General features: G+C 48.6%; 1 protein-coding gene across 1 annotated transcript in view; it reads left to right on the forward strand.

Moving 5' to 3' along the window:
• LOC135398612 (leukocyte elastase inhibitor-like) overlaps positions 1 to 5,786 on the forward strand; it is a 208,054-nt gene that overhangs the window by 117,842 nt on the left and 84,426 nt on the right. The window lies entirely within an intron of this gene.

Genomic DNA, 5,786 nt, shown 5'->3' on the forward strand with positions numbered 1-5,786 from the left:
GACAGTGGCACTGTCTTCGTCAGGACGTCCTGAGGAAGACAGTGCCACTGTCGAAACGTCGACCCCTTGCCCATTTTACCTTTTAACGTCTCCCTATGTAATAAACTAGTGTTTGTATCTTCCCTAAAATCTCCCAATCACCCCAAGACTCATCGCCGCCGCTCCCGGCAAACGGACACTGAAGCTACCCAAACCGATTTCCATTCGTCAGCGATAAAGACAGAGAGAGAGAGAGAAACAATCTTCCAAGCTTCAGGTTCTCACGAGAACTGTCTACTGCGGCGACACAGTTCAGTAGAAGTACTGGACCTGGGGCGGGGGGATATTTATTAGAACAAAGCACAAAAAAGAGGAAATGTCAGCCGAACGGTATGTCGGCTTGCTATTCCGCAAAACAGAAAGAAAGAAAAAAGGGGGGGATATGTTTATTGAGAAAAAAAAAACAAGGAAAGGTTAGTCAGGCAAAGGCCGACTTGCTATTCCTTTCGTAAAGAGGAACGGAAAAGGAAAGGGGACGAAAAGATAGGAAGAAAACGAAAAAAGGAAAGAAGGCGGCAAGAAAGAAAACGAAAAAAAACGAAAGAAAGAAAGCGAAAAAAAGGGAGAAAACGAAATAGAGGAAAGAAAACGAAAAAATAGAGAGAAAACGAAAAAAAAGAAAAAAAAGAAAGAAACGAAAAAATGAAAAAAAAGGAAAGAAACGAAAAAATGAAAAAAAGGAAAGAAACGAAAAAAAAGAAGAAAAGAAAAAAAGAAAGAAACGAAAAAAAGGAAAGAAAACGGAATACACACACACATACACACAGACAGATACACAAAAGGGCCTTAGAGGCTGGTCGAGAGACCGGTTGCACGGAGAAAGCTCAAGAGGGCAGTCGTAACTGCCTCCTGGTTGTGCAGGACCGGGCCGAGCAGGGTGGCCAAAGAGACGTTAGGGTAGCCAAGTTGTCGCAAGTGGCGTTGGAGGACGAGTCTTTCTGGGAGGTACCGGTTACAGGATAGGAGGTAGTGCTCGATATCGGCTTCCACATAACAAGTTGTGCAATCGGGGGAGTTCGTCTGGCGCATTTTATGCAGGAGTGAGGGTGTCCGTGCAACATTCGTTCGAAGGCGGTGGAGGAGTGATTCTTCAGCTCTATTGCAGCGGCAGGCAATAGTGAAGTCCTGCATGGGGTCAATGAGGCGTACGAAATGATGATATGAGGTAGAGTCCGCTCGGAACTGCCGGGTACGGACATAACGCCACCGACGAATGTGCAGGGAGCAGACAGACATCGTTAGGGGCAGAGGGGTGGCAGGAAGAGCTCTGTTAGATGTTGCGTCTCTTGCTATTGTGTCTGCGCGGGTGTTACCCAGAAGGCCTACGTGTCCCGGGATCCATTGAAGCGTCACAGAATGGCCAGTTACCGCAAGTTGTGTCAGAGCTTGTAGTATGAGCGTGTGGAGAGTGCATATGGTGCTGGGGCGAAACGAGAGCAGCAAATCCAGTGAAGACTTGCTGTCAGTCAGAACAACCCACTGTGCAGCCGGCAGACCGAGCAGGTGCTGTAGAGCAGAGAGGATGCCGAGGAGTTCCGCTTCCATAGAAGACATTGGGTATGGGAGGACAACGGCTTGCTGAAAGTCACTATCAGGGATATAAAATGCAGCACCCGAGCTGTCTGCCGTGACTGAGCCGTCCGTGTATACCTGGCGATGATTCTGATACGTGGAGTGCAAACAATGGAGAGCGAGTTGGAGGGCTACAGGTGCGGGAGTGTCACGCTTGCGCTGAAGACCAGGGATGGTGGAGCAGATATCAGGACGCGCAAGGGTCCACATTGCTGGCGCATATGTGGGAGTGGTTGGGGAGGGAGGAAGATGATCCTTCAGGCGGGCGATGGTCTTGCCGAAAGCTGAGTCAGGGCATTCGTCGTCAATATGGCAAAGATAGTGGTGAGGGTGACTGGTTAGATAGCGAGAATATACTCGAAGTGTATCAGCATCCCGCAGAAGAGGGACAGGAGTCTCCCGTGCTTCAGCAAGCGTGCCGTAAGTCTCTGATGTTCGTGGTACTCCCAGACAAATGCGAAGGCCGCGGGCTTGGATGTTAAGGAGCTCGCGCTCCTGTGTTTGGCTGAGGGCATGCAAGATAGGGAGGCTGTAGCGTAGTGTCCCCAACACGAGGGCCTGATGGACGCGATGAAGATCAGAGCAGGACGGGCCCCAGGACGCACCAGCGATACGTCTGAGGACGTGAACTGAGGCAGTCGCCTTTGTGGTAATCATCTTCACATGGCGGAACCAAGTTAGGTCGCGATCAAGTATAACACCTAGGTATCGGCATGAAAGAAAAAGGGATGTACTTCGGTGACAACGGGCACTGGCAGTCTATTGAATAACCATAATTTGTTGGAGCGATCACGCACAAAACGCTCACTAGCACCGACTCTGCGGCGCCAGGCAATGAAGGGTGTCGTGGCATAGTGGTTAGCGTGGCCGCTTTCCACGCCGAGACTGGGAGGTGACGCGGGTTCGAATCCCCACACCGGCTCTGCTGTCTGGGTTTTCCCTGGGTTTTCCGGCAGTCTTTCCACACGCATGTCGGCACAGTTGCCGTTGAAGTCGGCCTAGGACGAATACTAACCCCTCCGTTTCTCACTCCTCCCTGCTGTCCTCTTTCCATCTGTCTCTCTGTACGCCGCTTATAAACAAAGTTGCTTTGCGGTGGTAACACGGAACTAAAAAAAAATAAGGGTTTAATGTTTAATGGTGATAAAAAAGGAGGGGAAAGGTTAGTCATGATGGAGGCTTGCTGTTCCCAAAAGCAAAGAGAAACAAGCAAGAAGGAAGCAGAAGAAACAGACCCATAATGTTATGGAGACACACAAAAAACAGCTCCTTCACTGGTCGACAACGACAGCTTCACTCTTTTGGGCTACCACCAAAGAACATAATAACAAAAGGGACGACTTAAAACTGTCGAAGTGACGTCATTGAATATAAGGAGCCAGCTCAGGAGGACGATGTCGCCTCCGATCAAAGCGAGCTATAGATGTAATAGGCGAGCTATAGATGTATGTGGCCGTTCTCATGAGAACCTGAAACTTTGAAAGTTAATTTGTACGACATCTTTTTGTAGGCAACGCAAATCGGTTTCGGCAGGTCCCGTGTGCGTTTGGCAGCAGCCCCTAGCTATGGGGTAGAGTTCCACTCCTAAAGTGGAAAACCTCCCCACTTCATCATCAGAATATATATGTTGTTGTTGGCGGCAGCTTCGTGGGGCAATGCCGGATGTGTGCGGGGGTAGTCAAGTTCAAAAAATGTTTTCGCTGCTAAAACAAAAAGTGTTTCGATGAAACTTCGTAAAATAAACGTTCAAGGGGCATACTATCAAATGCAACTGGTCTCATATTTTTATCGGGACAACTTCAGTGTGCAATTGACGGCTCAATATGTGGTAAAAAGCAATATTTCCGAAATTCTTTTCTGCGTACTCTTCCAAGTCTGCGCACCTGAAAATATTTTTAACACGTTCTATGCCTCCTACACAACAGCGCTAAACAGTTTAAATAGCTATGAAAAAAATTTTTTTTCGCCAGGTAGGCTACATGTCACATCACAGTCTTCAAGAGGCGGCCACGGCGCGAAAATTTTTTTAGCGACAAAAATAATCCGGGAGAGCATTGGCTGCATGGGGACAATCAACCACGATTTATTTGAAGTTAATCGGGATTGGTCGAGCGCAATGTCTGGGACGTTTGGCATGGAATGACCCTGCTACAAGCGGCATGGCCAAGAGGGATAAGGCGTCCCGCTCGTTGGTGGTAGACAAGGTCGTGCTGAAGACTGGGAGGTGGTGGGTTCGAATCCTACCACAGGCTGTGGTGTCTGAGGTTTTCCCTAGGTTTTCGGAAGACTTTCTAGACGAATGCCGGCACAGTCGCCCCTGAAGTCGACCCAGGACGTCCTGTCCTCCACTCCTTCCTGCTGTCCTCTCTCCATCTGTCCACATCTTACACCGCTCATAGCCACAGCTGCTTCGCGGCGCTAACACGGAATAAAAAAATACTTTCCTGCCGTGGTCTAATCTCGCTGAGACATATGTTGGAGGAAATAAGTAATGATGTGAATCCAATAGACTCATAATATTGGACACGCTGTTCCATCCACGAACTAGCAAGCGGGTGCGTAGGTAGAGAAACACGCTATTACAAAAAAAAAAAAAAAAAAAAAAAAAGAGTCTGAAGTTTCTCCTCCGAATACTCATGAGTTCCCATCCCAGCATAGCCTTCATTTGGGTGACACTGTCACTGTATTTATACCATGAAAGAACAAGGCCCGCTTGCACGAAACTTCAGCTAGTATCCTAACCTTGAGGAATTTCCTTTAGCGCAGCCTTGCTAGTGCTTTTGTCACGTGCTACTGACGTAAACTTTCCTATCAGCGAAATGCACTGCCAGCGCTGTGCCAAAGGAAATTCCTCAAGGTTAGGATCCTAGCAGAAGTTGCGTGCAAACGGGCCCAAATCTAACTGCATTATTCTGTACTTTTTCGATTTCACTAATATTCACTAGGGAATGAGTCTCGCACACAACGCAGGCGTATTCCAATATTGGTCTTACAAATGTAAAATAGAGACATACGAGATACTGAAACGCAGCAGAATCAACAAAGACTGAACAAACTTGAGTACACAACAGGTGCTGACATAACAAGCAGTTGTCCTGTCGTTTCTTCAGTCTATGTTGTTTGGTATGTTCTACCCTATAGTCAGCAGGCAAACTTACGGCCGTGAACAGAGCGGCCGTGGTGCTGGTGGCCGTTGTCGGCCTCACATTGGCCGTAACTTCACCGATAGCACGCGCCTAACCCTAACCAACCATCATCTCGAATGGCATCGTTCTCCCCTGATTTGTTGAACACGGAAGCGTACGCCGTTTTCAACAAATCAGGGGTGAGAATAATGGCGTTCGAGATGATACTTGGGTTACTGGAAGTTACGGCCGTTCCCTGATGGCGTTCCCGTTACGGCCTGACGTCAAAATGACGCGGGCGGCTCGTTCCGGGCATTGCCACCGTTGTACACGGTCGCAATTTTCAAAATTGAATTCTGCGATATTTGTGCACCTGTTGATTGAGTTACTTCGCATGATGCATTTTAATAGGCAAGAGAACCGCTTGGTTAAAAAAAATGGTACTGATTTAAGTGCTTTCCGAGCTCCTTTAAGATCCGTGGGCTGCCGCGTGCTCATCTGGGAAATCTCGTCGTCAAGTGACTGTTCCTGTACAAGAAGGTCAGTACTAAAAATAGTGGAGCGGGTAACTGCATTCACACGACTTACAGCATCTGCGACAGTGTTCAGAGCGCCCTTGATGTGGCGTATGTCAGTCGAGAACTCGACAATGTCAGTCAAGTGTCGGATTTCCCTGGGGGCCGGTATACACTGGCAGAGGTGAAAGCGCCAACTAGGGGCTTGTGGTCGGATCCGGATGACAAACATTTTCGTCATTTCCTGGAGACTCCAGGAAATGACCAAAATGTCGAATTGCGGCATAGACAGCTAGCAGCTCTTTCCCAAAGGCGCTGTAATCCGACTCAGTGTCCGTTAGTTTCCGGGGAAACGTGAGAAGTCGCAGAGCAACGTGTCCAACATTGGGGCGCGAAATAGAAGCGCTGTCTTCCCCGGAATACGAGTCGGTCATTGGTGCGTAAGATGGATCGGTGGACGAACGATGTCGCGTTCGGATCACGTTCGTTTCACCAGTTGTAGGGCCTACGCAACCAGCAGAATGGGAAGACCAAA

This window comes from Ornithodoros turicata, chromosome 1, assembly GCF_037126465.1.
Source record: "Ornithodoros turicata isolate Travis chromosome 1, ASM3712646v1, whole genome shotgun sequence".
NCBI classification, from domain to species: Eukaryota; Metazoa; Arthropoda; class Arachnida; order Ixodida; family Argasidae; genus Ornithodoros; species Ornithodoros turicata.